Here is a 16,133-nt window from a genome sequence, read left to right on the forward strand (position 1 = left end):
TCATATTATTACTGATAACAGATACGCACTTTGTAGTAATAGGTATCTTCACTGAATATGTCAGTTAGAATGACAGATCTAGTTCCCATTACACAAAACTTTTAAATGTTCGTTGTCACCACAGTCCAGTACCTATCACAACGCATATAGTTCTATGTTCGCTCAAGCACAAAACACGAATGTGGGGTGGCTGACCTGCGAGAGGGGTGGCGGTTCTCTTCCCCTCCCACCCCACACAATCCCCCCCTCGACCGGCCCAAAAAAAAAGTCTTAGTTTGTTTACGCGTGGCATACCGCTACGATATTGTGCCCACACTCATGCTATCTTACTTTGAAAACGCCCATTTGTAGCATAAATTTAAGTAACATCGTCACTTGGGCGAATTGTACTAATAACAGTAGTATAACTCTCGCAACAAATATGTTCCGTCATTTGCGCGCAACTGAAATCAGCAACAAAACACTTTCCAATGCTGTTGCCGGAAGTTCTTGTTTATTGCAGCTCACGTACTATACCACATAAATATATAAAAGTACGTCAGAAATTGGATGTATGAAGACTTCAATTCCTCAAATAAATAAAGCAACGGGCGTATAAAATACACCACAACTAGATTTGGGTTATATTAGTGTCGTACACAATGTGGACATCGGCAAAATTGTCATAGGTTTTTTCTCAGGCTAATAATAGTGAACAGTTATTGTGGAGAAATGAACTTTGTTGTGAAACATAGATCGTGTGTAGCAAGTTATTGTGATTTGAAAGAAGAGGTTCCATCAAAATAACAGAAGAAAATGATTTATCCGAGTAATTCAACAATTTATTACTTATTGCAGGTATTTTTAATGATTTGTTTACATTCCTATTGTCAAAATTAACGAGAAAACCGGTGTATTATAAAGTCGTAACATTAATTTTCTGTCTTAAGTTTATTGAAGAAGAAAGTGCTTAACGCGTCTGCTACAGTACAATATCAGTGTGTTACTTGTAATATTAACAAATCTACACCAAGGAAGCTTCCACAGCTCTATATTGTTTACGTGTTTGACCACTGGAATCTTTATTCTGTTAATAGTATTGTTGTCTGACTACACAATTGTTGTGATTCACAGTATGTTATGTCACCAGACAGTTAAAGTGGCTGGGCGATGTAGATATGTCTTGTCGCCTTAAACTGAATATTGCGTGCAGTTTTTACAGGAACGTTTGAGTTCTTAAAGTGTCTGATGTTTGGATCACATAAGTTTTATCCCAATTACCAGCCCTTTTTGTTTACATTAGCCATCATGGATTATGTATACTATTAAAGTTTTGATAAGATGAAACCAAGTTTGCAGGAATATTCAAATTTTTCCGTTTTGAAATATTTCAGTCCACACACCTCCAGGATGCCACACATTAACTCCTACAGGTAGCACATTTTGGAATTGTCAGAATAGTGCTAGGAAAGCATTTCTTTTCTACAACAAACCAATGTAGACAATATCCCAATGTAGTTGTAGAGCTAACTTTGAATCTGTTAAAGTACACATTTTACATGACTTTCCTTAAAACTTTATCTTTCTGCTTTATGATAATAGTATAGATTAGGAAATTCTGTATATATAATATATTTCATGCATAAATACAAGTGAGTAAATATTATATCACTCTTTCTCTTTGTGAATTTTGTGTTGATCTGACCTTTTCTTCAGTGTCATCCTTGACTGATATGATTACCTGTTTTACTGTTAAGAACAATACTCAACACTGAAAAGAATGAAGTTGTCTTTATATGCAGGCACCAGATGCTGTTGTTTATCATGCAGCTATTGTTTATCAATAAATAAAAATAGTGGACAGCTTGCTGATTGCTGTACAGGTTTCATGTTTAGGTGACACAAATTGTTGTTTAATATGGCACAAAATCGTTTGGTCAGATTAACAGTCCATGTTCTCAACCTGTATTATCAGGCGTATACACCTACATCATTTTCTTGTCGTATATGCTGCTGCCACCTCTTTCTTAATGGAGGCCATTTGTAGGTTGAATGTGATAGTGTTCCCTCTTGAAGTCTTTATCTAGGTGTCAAGACTGATCTGTAGTATCACACGAAGTATGAGATGACAATTTGATTCTGTGTTGGCAAAGCCATCAAATGTGAATAAAAAGTAAAGATTGTGCTAATAGAGCGATATGTAGCATAGCCCATGGTCGATGTTTTCTTCGCATTTAACATATGGTACTTTCCAAATTATAACTAACTAAAGCTGCTAGATAAACCTGGAAAAGCTGCAGTGCATAAAAGACAAATCTAAGAAAAGTATTTTGATGTGTATTGTGTACATATATCGTACTGTGGCATTTTATTACATACAGTATTTTCAGTTTTTGCTTTAGGAGGAAGAATAAATAAAGTAGCCTGGTAGTTATGGACTCAGCACTATTAATAATAAAATAAAACTGCCATTTTCAGTTATTTGTACATGTCATTGTCTTTCTAGCCTACTTACTCTCCTAGAGGCTGAATTTGACACTAATATTAGTCTCTTGTTTTATTGTTATCTACACATGTTGCCTCCTACCTTGAAACCCCAACCCCAATGTCACATCTATCACCCATAGTAGTTTGTTCCCCAGATAGGAAGTCATATAAATTAAGTTTCCTTTGAATCCCTCCGTGCATTCCAGAGCTAAGCTTTTACGTCCCCACTCTACCCCCGTAGCCTTGTACAGAACTTTATAAAGCCTTCTGAGTCGTAAGCAATAAATGTTAATGGTTGGCTACTTATTGAACCTTATACCCTAAAGACTAAAATGAGAACATCAATAAAATAAGTGATATAGGCTAAATAGTACAGATTGTGTGAGCTTCACACGGTCTCCAGCTGCCTCAGGTCGTTAAATATTTTTGATACTGATTAAATAGAAGTTGACATCCTCCCACAATTGTCAGCTGTTATTATAGATCTTAGAAAGTGAGGACTATATTTTAAAATTTTTGGCCCTGAATATCTAAAATGCTGCATTACCATTTATTTTAATGTTACTTGCAGAAACTTTTATTAATTAGGGCCTACATCATTCATCATTGTCAACAAGTTGAGATCCATGTCAACCAGTTGACACCCCCTGGTGGATAGATGGCTCCCCTGTCTTTTTTTCATGTCATGTAGCCTACAATTGTATCCATATTATCCCTGCATCCTTTTTGTCATTTACTTGCCTTCCATTACATTGTTGTCTCAATCCTTCCTTGCTTCTCATTATCCTGCGAAGAACTTCTTTGTTAACTCATTTTTGTTATATTCGTAATTAAGTCTCCAGCTCAATCTGTTAATGAATCTAGTTGTCTGATTTCTTCTGTCTCATAGTAATTTCTAACATGCCTATCTCCATTACTCAGTGAGCAATCCTTGGCCTTTCAGTGATTTTTGCATTGAAAGTCACTGTCACTGTCAGAAGTTACACTAATTGTGAACTTTCCATTTTAAGTGCATCAGAAACGTAATTTTGGAATTCCTGTTCAGGTTAACTAAATCACTCCAGGCCATTTTACTCTTCTGTTTATTTTTCTGCTGTGCATTTTACTGTCGTCTTCAACTGCTGCAAATACAAAAACTGTGACTCCATTGTAATTTTTTACTATTTTATTTTCAGTGTATTGATTGCATATTATTTTAATCTTATTCATTGTATGAATACAAAGTAAAGGTTGGGGTAGGCCTGATAGATATGTAGTATACCCCAAGGTCTACTTCATGTTTAATGTTCTTTCCATAATAAGCAACAAAAATTACAAGATAAAATTTTATTTTATTTTTATTGTAATTGATTTTCAACCTTGGTATCTTCAGTTCTTGCATTCATTATTGAAGTTTATCTGTGGTGAAGATGGTACTGGTTTCTGTTGTTTACTTATACAAGGAGCACTGTGCAGTGTCCGTTGCACAATAAATTCTGTTTGATGATGGAAAGTTAGTGTGAAACCCATCATGCCCTTCCACCTTGCCCCCATTAAAACTGATGGTAGCATTTTCACTCCCAGTGCCCAATCTGTCTTCAAATTCTATACTGGAACTCTTTGCTGTCACATTGTGCATGTCGTGATCATCCATACAGGTAACATGTTATTTATGCATTTATGCATTGAATACCCTCCTGCTTTATAGTTCCTGTTACTGCCGTGACCTCTGCCAGGGTCGTGGTGGTCATAATAACTTCATGCATCATTTTCAGGAGTTCTCACCTCACTTTAGGGGAGACTTCTTAAGGTAAACATCCAATGCCCTCTGCTCTGCTGCAAGCACAAGTGCTTTATTTGAACTGTCACTGTAAGTATTAATATTCAAATTTCTAATTCTGTTCAAAAATGCTTCTGTGGTTTGTCGATGCCACTGGGTAATGCCATTAAGCTGTTGCTAGTAACACCTTGCTGTATTTTTTCCATGGCAACATTCCAACAGACCTTCCAGTAAATCTAAGAAAGTGTGGGCAACCCACAACTTACCATGCCACATTTAATATTACCTTGCATCTCCTGCTTACCTCAACCAAGCCACACTCGATAACTGTTCCCTTTAGGACCATCCAAACTAGGATCTGTTTGTAAGTTTTCCAGGAAAATGCCTTTTTTCCTCTCATGATTGATCCGAGAAAGAAGTAATCAGACAAGCACCCTTCTCTCTTCCTTTGACATTTCCATTTTGTTATGCATTGTGAGATTATCTGTTCATATATGCGTGACATCATCCAGAAAATGTTGGAGTGCCTCATGGATGGCCATTTTCTCATCTACAGTGCCAGGTGGCATACTTGTCTGTGGTTCTCACTCCATGGGAAAAGGAGAGAACACACACAAAACTCAGAACTCAGAAAAAACAAGCAATCCACAAGCAAGTGTAATATGCCCAGGCTGCCACTTAGTCATCACACCATAGTGAATTCTACTGCTTGGTTGCTGTTGGAGGAACTGCTGTCTCTCCTTTCATCAGATTTCACTTGGTATTGAATGGGCAGAGGACAGCAATGACTCATTACACAGTGGAATGGAACAGCTGATATCAGATTTCTGACACCAAATTGTATCAGCATATTGTAGATTTCACCCAGTCTGGGCTTCCAGGTAAGTGTATCTGATTCAGGTATGCTTTCACAATAGCCTCTCAGCTCTCCAGCAAATAAGTTTAGTAGGCTTGTCTCCATTGGAATATCAGAATAGCATGACAGCACTGTATGGGAGATAGGTATCTACGAATGTAGCCCACAAGCAGTCAGACAGTTTAAAATGGATGATATACATACTACTAACGCCGACACAGTTATGGTCCCTGCAGGTTTAGAGCATGTTCGTCAGTTCCTGCTTCTGTAACTTGGAAGTGGTAGTAGTGGAGACAGTAGTGGGGGTGTCAACATCATAACAGATGTTCATCTAGGCAGTGCGACCTGGGGGTCAAAATGCTAACAGTCACAGGTCTGATACTGGTACATGAGACTGACTGTGATCCTCAGTGGCTCGCTAGTGTTGCTTTGTAGGGTTTCAACAAGGGTGTTTTGACCATGGTTACTTAATCAGTGGTGGTGCATTACTAATGTGGTGCTGAGTATTTGTTCTGTTAGTTTACTTCTGGTTCAAGAGGGTGCCACTCAGCCACCTCAGTGCATAGTCTTCAGAATACTAACAATGAAGTGAAATAAAAATATGGATTAAAAGAATTTATTTGAAGAGTAGGGTACACAAAATTAAAATAAGTAAGCAGTCAGCATCTTAGAAAATGGATAACATAGTTCTTCTAAACGAGAAACACACACACACACACACACACACACACACACACACACACACACACACACACACACACATGACTACTGTCTCTGGCCACAGAGGCCAGACTGTGAGCGTCTGCACATGATGGGAGAAGTGATGTTGAGTGGTGGGGCTAAGGAGGAGGCTGGGGTGGGGAGGGGGAGGGATAGCAGGGAAGGCGTGGGGTATGGTAAAATGCTGCTTGCAGGAGCAAACGGGCATCATAGGCACAGGTTAGGACAGCTAGAGGAATTCAGTTGTTTGAGGGGGGGGGGGGGGAGGCAGAAAAGGATTGAAGTAGAGGAGGTAAAGAAGACTGTAGCTGCGTTGGTGGAATAGAAGGCTGTGTAGTGCAGGAATGAGAGCAGGGAAGGGGATACATGGGTTAAGGACTGGGACTAACGAAGGTCAAGGCCAAGTGGGTTACAGGAATTTAGGATATATTCCAGTGAGTTCCTAACTGTGCACTTCAGAAAAGCTGGTGTTGGCAGAAAGGATCCAGATGGTGCAGGCTCCCTCCCACAACCATATAAAATACAGAACCAAAATACAGACACATACCTTCCCTCCAGAAACCTCGGCCCCACGGAAGTACCAGTTCTTTCCAGCGACCCTACTTTTTGCCCCGGTTCCAAATTCAGCTGGACTTTTAAAGACTTCTCTCTTTCTCCCAGTCCCTACAGTGGAAACACTTTTTTGCCACCAACCATACCAATAAGATTCAACCCAGAACTAATGCAGAGGCCTGTGTGACTCACTTTACTCCTAATCCAACTGTGATCCACCCCCACTACCCCCCCCCCCCCCCCCCCAAAAAAAAATTACCCCCTGATTACAGAATTTTTTAAACTCACAGCTTGCCTCACCATCATTCCTCAATATGGAAGCTAACTTTACATCTGCAGAAAGAACCACAATGCACCACCGAAAAACTGATCCCAACCTTATAATCTTACCTGCTGACAAACGCTCCACCACTATGGGTTTGAACCTCAGAGATTACCTGGCAGAAGGACTCTGTTTGCTGCCGGATGCATAAACTTACATACCCTGTCACAGTGACCCCATTCCATAAATCCAGCAGGATCTCCACTCTCTCCTCAAATCCTTAGAACCATCCCAGGACACCTTCCAGAGTGTATCTCTTTTCTCACCCCTACCACTCCCCACACTCCTATCTTTTATATGCTTTCTGAAGTCCATAAACCCAACCACACAGGGTGTCTCATTGTTTCCAGTTACTATGTCCCCACTGATAGAATCTCTGCTCTCGTAGATCAGTACCTTCAGTGTATTATCCGAAACTTATCCTCCTACATAAAAGACACCAACCATTTCCCCCACCAACTTTCCACAGCTCTTGTTGCTGATTCCAAATCTGCTGCAACATCCATCCTGGTCACCATGACCAACTGTATCCTCACCCACAGTTACTTCAGCTTTGAAAGCATCACCTATGAACAAATCTGTGTTACACCAGTGAGCACTAGCATGTCACCATTCTATGCCAACCTATTAATGTGCCATCAGGAGGAACCGTTACTAACCACCCGGTATCCTGAAGCCTTCACCTGTTTCAGATTCATTGATAACTTCTTCGTCTTGATGTGGATGGAAGGAGAGGGCACCCTACCCACATTCCTCCAGAACCTCAGCACCTTCCCACCCATACACTTCACTTGGTCCTTCTCAACCCAACAAGGCACCTTCCCCGTTGTTGACCTCCACCTCAAAGGTGGCTACATAAGTACCTCCGTCCATATCAGATCTGCCAACCATCAGCAATCTCTCCACGTCAATAGCTGCCATCCATTTCATACCATACCATACAGTGTAGCCACCTATAGATATTGCATCTCCAGTGATGAGCAGTCCCTCTGAAAATATACCAAGTATCTCTCTCAGACCTCCACAGAATGCAATTACCTTCCCAACCTTGGTACAGAACAGAGCTCCCATGCCTTATTACTCTAGTTGTGCATCACCGCCCAAAGTCTCACTGCTTGGCCACAAAGGAGAACCCTCCTCGTGACAGTATCACACAAGACTGGAGCAACTGAATCACATTCTCCACTATTGTTTTGGCTACCTCTTGTTGTGCCCTGGAATGAGGAATATCCTACCCACTATCCTTCTCACTTTTCCCATGGTGGTATTCTGCCACCCACTGAACGTACATGATATACTCATCAGTCCCTACTCCATCCCTGCTCCTAACCTCTTGCCTCATGGCTCATATCCCTGTAACTGACCTAAATGCAAGACCTGTCCCACTACTACTTACTCAGTCCACTCACAAGTATCACCTATTCATCAAAGGCAGGGCCATCTGTGAAACCAGTCATGTGATTTATAAGTTAAACTGTATTCTACATGGGCATAACAACCAACAAGATGTCTGTCCACATGATTGGTCACAGCCGAATTGTGGCCACGAGACAGCTGGACCACACAGTTACTGAACATGCTGCTCAACACAATGTTCTTCACTTCAGTGGCTGCTTCACTGTCTGCACCATCTTGATCCTCCCTACCAACATCAGCCTTTCTGAAAAGCTCAAGTGGGAACTCTCCCTGCAGTATATCCTATGTTCCTGTAAGCCCCTTAGCCTGAACCTTCTTTAGTTGTTGTCCTTCACTCACTCTTATCCCTTTCCCTGCTCCCACTCCATCACTACACAGTCTTCTACTCCAGTGACAGACCTGCAGTGTTTTTCTCCTCGTCTAATTCTCTCCTTTTTTGCTCCCCCCCCCCCTCCCCCTTCCCTGCCCCCCAACCTCCTGGGTGCACCTAACTGCACTACCCTGTCACTGTTTGCTCCCACAAGCAGCATGTAACCGCCTCCCACTCCTAACCTGCTAGCCCTCCCTGTCCCCATCCCAGCCCCCTCCTTATCCCCACCACCCAAATTTCTTCTTCCATCGTGCACAGTTGCTCATAGTCCAACCTCAGTGGCTAGGGGCAATGGTTATGTGTGTGAGTGATGCCTGCATGAACATATGTGTGTTGTTTACTTCTGAAGAAGGCCTTTTGTCGAAAGCTCACATGTTTAGCAGTCTTTTTGTTGTTCCTGTCTGTGACTTACCATCCCCTCGACATGGTGAATAGCAATCTATCCTTTTCATAATATTACCATTGTTCCATCCTGGATTTTCCATTGTTTGAGATTACATATTCTTTATTTTGGTCATTATGTATTCCTAATATTGCATTTAAGAAAACTATGAACAAGAAATTCACTGATACTTACAAATTATACTTTGAATTGGAAAGTTTTAATATTTTGGGCAGAGACTTCTCTTTTTGTAAGCAAAGCAGTATTAAAATAATATTTTTAACATAGTAAATTTGTTTAGTTTAACTCAGTAAGAGTCATTGGGATTAATGTGTATTGCCTGTGGATCCTCTGTAGTTATGGTAACAACTATTTGTAGGCTAACTGAGAAACACACCCAGAGTATTATACTGAGTTTGGTGTAAAATTCTTACCTAGCCTAAACCATATTTCATTTTTCTCTAGTAACCAACCAAACAAAATAAATTATTTGCCATAGAAAAACTGCCTCCTAATACATCATGCATTGTAATGGGATGTGACAGAATATTTTTGAGTATGTGAAATGGAAGACTTAATGAAGTGGCATCATTTTGAAATGTTACCCAAAGGGTCACTTTTTGAGGTCCTAGGACAAGCCCAGGCCTGCCTAGTATTGAAGTGAACTGAAGACATGTATCCACCTTATGTCTATAATATTTTAAGCTTATTGAAGAACTTTATTGCAAAGCTGTTCATGAGTATATGTATCGCTATTTCTGTATTCATAGACATTTGTATTTCAAATATGGAACCTGGAAATAATTTGCATTTCATATTGATCTCTAATAATGCAGTGCGATACACAAAAGCTAACTTTTTCTGCCACAAGGTATTTTCCATTATTCATTAAACCCTTCATTTTACTTTAAACTGAAAATGTTTTGCTACTTGAAAAATTATGTAAGGTCTGGGCTACATGAAATATGAGCAGTAGTTACTCAGATAAGTGGACTGCTTCAGATGACACTCAGGTAAGTGGATTGCCTCGGATGTTGAGATATGATTTGTGAGTTGGCTGACCAATCAAAGAAGAAGAAAAATACCAGATGCCTCAGATGTTAAAATATCAGAATCCTCAGATATTAAGATCTGATATGGGAGTTGCCTGACCAATCTAAGAAGGGGAAATACCAGAGCCAGTCAACTGAAAAAATGGTCGCCACACTGATGACTTAGAGCTCCCATCCTTTGGTAAAACTACTATTAACTATTGATAATGCATAGGAAAAGAGAGCACCTTACTCACAAATTTCTCATTGTCTGATTTGCTGGCTGTGTTCTGTCAGTATCAGAAATGGAAATATGTAAAACAGAATACCCGTATCCATTTTGCTCTGTGACATCTGAGATTGTTGAAGGATGACAAATTTAGTTTTGCATGACCATTAAATTCAAAGAACGCTGCCTGTTACTTTCATATATGGTATTGAAGCTCACATAGAGTATCAACAATACAGAACACGACCTACCCTTGGATTATAACAATTCAGCTGTGACTCCTCACGACACAGCATGCACATGGCCACAAAATCTTTCTTGTCCTCAGTGATCACCCACACTCCAGAAAAGAAGCTATAAATCAGTTTCCCTATAAATCAGTTTCCCACTAGCCACATATAAATTAAGGATCCAGATCAAACAGTTAATTGCAGAGAACAACTTACTATATACACTGATGATTCAAAGCATTATGGCCACTGCCTACTATGAGATTAAATACAGCCAGGTGTTGTTGCGGATACATAATGTGGTAAAGAAAGTGTACAAGTGGAGCAAAGACAAATGGGAATCATATGGGCCACAAATGGAAAAATCCACAGACATCTCCAAAATGCCAAACTGGTCAGCTCTTTGCTTGCCACGATCATGAGTATCTGTGGAAAGTGGTGGAAGAATAGTGATACCAAGAGTAAGCGTCAAGATGTTGGATGTCCACACCTCATCACAGAATGTGGAGGTTGGGGGCTTGCCCTGTTTGTAAAGGAGGATAGGCAGGGATCTGATGACACAGTACAGTATTAGTGCAAGCATAAATGTTTTGGATCCCACCATTCAGCACACTTTGCTGAACCAGGACTCCACAGCAGATGACTCGCAAATGTTTCCATGTTGACCGATGACATTGTCAGTTACAATTGTAGTGGCACAGGATCATCGAGATTGGAGTGTGGATCAGTGGAAATGTGTGACCTGGTGAACAAATCACTTTTCTTGTTACATCATGTTGACAGTCATGTGCGGGTATGTAGTCATTCAAATGAACAGCTGCACGCAATGTACTCTGCATCTCTGATGCAGGCTGGTGGGAGTCAGTACCATACTATGGTGGACATTCACTCTGGTTTTTGTGGAACCTATACTAGTAACTGAAGGCACTGTGAAAGCTGAGGAGTGTGTGTACATTATTGTAGACCTCCTGCATCCATTAATGCTTGATGTCTTTCCCAACAGCGGTGAATCTTTTAGTTTGTGTCGCAGGACAAGAATTACACTGCAGTGAGGAACATGGTGGTGTACTCACATTGATGCCACTACCAACAAATTAGCCTGATTTGAACATGGTGGAACACATCTAGGGCTGTAACAGTCTCCAGCTTTGTGTCCACAAACCACCAGCCTGTAATTTACATGCATTGTGGGACCTTTTTGTAGACATCTGGAGTTTTATTTTAAATCATCAGTTATATCAGTAAACAGTTACAGCACCTCTTCAGAGTACAACAAAATTTTGCTGATATATGACATTTGTTTTCCTTCTTCATTAGGAGTAGCTAAGAAATTGTTCTAGAATCTTGATTAACTAGCTTGCTTCTACTCTGTAGGAGAATGTTCATCCCAGTGATGCATAGCATCCACTACAGCGGACAGCTGTTAATGGTTGCTTCAGTCTGGGCACTCTGTACTGGTGGCACAGACAGCTGTCGTGCTGAATGATCTCATCATGGCTGGAAAAGACATCAAGCATGCAGGGATGGTGTACTCAATCTACAGGTGTTACAGTGCTTTCAGTTACCAACACAAATTCCATAGAAGTCCAGGTAAATGCACGCCATAGAATATTACTGCCTCCCACCAGCCTTCATTTATGATGTAGTGCATGTTTCACACGGCTGTTCCCTTGTATCAACAAGTACCCAGATAAAACCATCAACATGATGTAACAAGAAATGTGATTCACTCAACCAGATTACCAATTTCCACTGATCCATGCTCCAATGTCAATGATCCTATGCCCACTACAGTTGTAACTGACAGTGTCGTTGGTCAACATGGGAACACTTATGAGAGTTGTGCTTACACCAAATCTGTACTGTGTCATCAGGTCTCCCACAGATCTCTGCTTATCCTGCTTTACAAATGAGGCAAGTCTCCACATTCTATGATGAGGTGTAGACATCAAACATCTCAATGCTTTCTCGTGGTTTCACTATCCTTTCTCCACTTTCCACAGATACTCACGATAGTGACAAGCCAACAGCTGACGAGTTTGACATTTTGCAGTTATCTGTGGATTTTCTTTTTTGCAGCCTGGATGATTCCCATTCATCTCTGCTCTGCTTGTCACATTATTTACCATAACATGTGTCCGCAACACAGGCCATATTTAATCTCATAGTGGTCAGTGGCCATAATGCTTTGAATCATCGGTATATATTCTGAATGGTTCTCTACAGTTATTTGTTTCATCTGGATCCCTAAGCAGTTCATGCCTGTGCGAAACTGATTTAGAGCTGCTCCGCCGGAGTGTGAGTGATTATTGTGGATGAACAAAGATTCTGTGGCCAAGTGCATGTTTTATGGTGAGGAGTCACAGTTGAAGTGTTAGGGCCCAAGAGTAGGCATTGTCTTGCGAGTTGTTCATAATGTAATTGAGCTTTACTGGCAAGTACGAAAGTAATACACACTGTTATTTGCATTCAACAGTTGTGCAAAACTAAATTATTCATCCTTCAACAATTTCCAAACTCAGAGACCAAATCAGGCATGTTTATTCTGTTTTACATGTGTCCATTTCTGGCGTTAGTTTGCCACTCAGTTTTCCGCAGATAAAGTCCGAAGAATTCATTTACTGACTGAATTCATGGGTTTTGGTGTCGTCATATATGCATTCCTCATGGCTCTCAAACAATAGAGATTTGAATATCGTCATACCTCATGTAGTTTGTTCAAATAATGTCCTGTGCAAACCCTGTAGAGAAGTTTGATTAGAGCTGCACTTTCTCTTTCCAAAAGCAACACACAGTGATATCATTGTGTTCAGCACTAGAAATGTAATCCATGATAATTATATGGTAGACGCAGCAGTCAAACAAAATATAATTTTGATGGAATATGCCACCCTCTTGCATTCTGTGGTATCATTGTGGAGAGCGATAATTATGAAAAGTCACAGAATATAGGCGATAGAAATGCCTGAAAACCAGCTCCCATTGATTAACTAACTGCCTAACAGCTGTATATTTCCTGTCAGTCACTCAAATTAAATGAGATAACACTAGCACTTCTCCATATAGGGCACTCCACCAAGAAGAGCCATTAGTATTGGATGCCTGTTGTGTTCCATTGTAAGTAAATGACATTAATATTCTAGGAGCATGTGTCATGTGTTGGGATGGACAATGACACTGTCTCCGAGGAAACAAGCCTTTTACCGAAACAGTCAGAAAAACAAACACAGTATCTATCTGGGCATTAATGCCTCTAGATATTAATGATTAATGTTTTAAACATTTCAAATTAGTGTTATTTTTATATTCCTTATACTTTGATCCTTAATTTTTACTGCGGTTACATATTTTCATTGTTTGTACTGAAAATTTTAAAAGTTATTAGGATGATAGTAAAGTCTGCTGTTAAATGCCCTAAACATGAAAGCTCATCAATCCTTTATGGTCTAATCAGTCCTGTAGTAATGCACAACCATTTAGTTGTGAGCATTCTTTAACATTTTTCTGTCTGCGTATGAACTACTGTGGACCTGTCATCCTAGCAAGTGTTCTCTGCTTTGGTAAATGTGTCCTGCAAATATGCAAGTTTCCTTGTTCATGTTATCTGATGACATCAAGTTGGTTGCTTATATGTGCAACACATAACAAAACTCATTTAATTATTCATTAATAAGCTCAAACTTCACCATCTTTGAGCAGGAATTCATAACTCAAAAGTTTGACATGGTAGACACACTCCTTATGTTAGCTGCCAAGTGTTAGAAGCAGTACTTTAAGATGTCAGCAAAGAGATGAAAAGAAGTGATGTATTCAGTGGAGACCTTAATCATCCAACAATCAATTAGGAGAATCAAAGTTTTGCTAGTAGTGGGCTTGATAAGACACCCCGTGGAACGGTACTAAATGCCTTCTTTAAAGAGTACCTCACTAATAATGGAAATGTATTGCATCTAATGGCAACAAATGGACCTGACCTCTTTGGGTATGTCCACATTGAAATTGGTTTCGGTGACTGTGACTTGGTTGTGGCAGCAATGACAACCGAAGTACAAAGTAAAACTAAAATGAGCAAAATGATGTATATGTTCAGTAAACTAGATAAAAATCAGAAGTGTCATATCTCAGTGTGGAACTTGAATCTTGTAACACAGGGCAGGCGTATGTAAAGGAACTACGGCTCAAGTTTAAAAGAATAATTGGCCATGCAATGGATAGGTATGTATGCAGTAGAACTGTTCATAATGGGAGATATGCTCCATGATATATAGTCATTGTGAAGAAACTTCTAAAGAAACAGAGATTACTGCATCATAGGTGCAAAACAAAACACAGCACCAGAGAGAGAGAGAGAGTGAGAGAGAGAGAGAGAGAGAGAGCTGCTGAATGAAATGTGTTTGGCTGTCAAGAGAGCAGTGCATGAAGCCTTTAATGACTACCTTAGCAAAAATATAGTCACATAATCTTTCACAAAACTCAACGAAATTAAGGCTGTTAGTGGCACCAAAGGTAGTGTCCAGTTCCTAGTGAATGAAACAGGAACTGAAATTTAAATTGAGGGTAGCAAAGCAAAAGCTGAAATGCATAACTCTGTTTTCGAATGTACCTTTACAAAGAAAACCCAAGGGAATTGCTCCAGTTCAATCCTTGCACCACTGAAAGGATGAGTGAAATAAGTATAAGTGTCAGTGATTGAAATCTTTAAAATTGGACAAAGCTCCAGTATATGATAGAAGCCTTATAAGGCTCTGTACTGAATTTGCAGTTGAGTTAGCCCATCTTCTAACTGTACTCTGTTGTTTATATCTTGGAAAAAAAACAAAAAAAAGTGCCCAGTAGTTTGATGAAAAAAGCACGGGTCACACCTGTCTACAAGAAGGGTAGAAGTAGTGATTCACAAAATTGCCATCGCATATCTTTGACATCGATTTGTTATAGAATCTTACAACATAATCTAATCTCAATCATAATAAGGTATCTTGACAGAACGAACTCCTTCATGCCACCCAGCATGATCGAGTGAATCCCTGCTCACATCAAGGCAGTCAGGTAGATGCAGTATTTCTTGATTTCTGAAAAGCATTTGACTCAGTACCACACTTGCACTTACTGTCAGAAGTACAATCATATGGCATCTCAAGTATAGTATGTGACTGATGGAAGATTTTTTGGTAAGAAGGACGCAGCAATTTGTCTTCGATGGAGAGTCTTCGACAGATGTTGAAGTAAATCCAGGTGTGCCCAGGGAAGTTTGTTGGGACACTTGTTGTTCATGTTTCATATTAATGACTTTGTGGACAATATTAATAATAACCTCAGGCTTTTTGCAAATGATGCAGTCATCTGCAATGAAGTACTACCTGAAAGAAGTTACATATGTTGCTGTTGTTGTTGTTGTTGTTGTGGTTGTGGTCTTCAGTCCTGAGACTGGTTTGATGCAGCTCTCCATGCTACTCTGTCCTGTGCAAGCTCCTTCATCTCCCAGTACCTACTGCAACCTACATCCTTCTGAATCTGCATAGTGTATCCATCTCTTGGTCTCCCTCTACGATTTTTACCCTCCACGCTGCCCTCCAATGCTAAATTTGTGATCCCTTGATGCCTCAGAACATGTCCTACCAACCGATCCCTTCTTCTAGTCAAGTTGTGCCACAAACTCCTCTTCTCCCCAATCCTATTCAATACCTCCTCATTAGTTACGTGATCTACCCACTTAATCTTCAACATTCTTCTGTAGCACCACATTTCAAAAGCTTCTATTCTCTTCTTGTCCAAACTATTTATCATCCATGTTTCAGTTCCA

General features: G+C 40.0%; 1 protein-coding gene across 1 annotated transcript in view; it reads left to right on the top strand.

Annotated features, from left to right (window-relative positions):
- Positions 1-5,057: 5,057 nt before the first annotated feature.
- The window catches only part of LOC126412658 (uncharacterized), a 128,322-nt gene continuing 117,246 nt past the window's right edge, over positions 5,058-16,133 (top strand). Inside the window, exon 1 of the mRNA XM_050082361.1 lies at positions 5,058-5,106. The gene's annotated coding sequence lies outside the window, so the exon portion shown is untranslated. The remainder of the gene's footprint in view (positions 5,107-16,133) is intronic.

The sequence above is a fragment of the Schistocerca serialis genome, chromosome 7 (assembly GCF_023864345.2).
Source record: "Schistocerca serialis cubense isolate TAMUIC-IGC-003099 chromosome 7, iqSchSeri2.2, whole genome shotgun sequence".
NCBI classification, from domain to species: Eukaryota; Metazoa; Arthropoda; class Insecta; order Orthoptera; family Acrididae; genus Schistocerca; species Schistocerca serialis.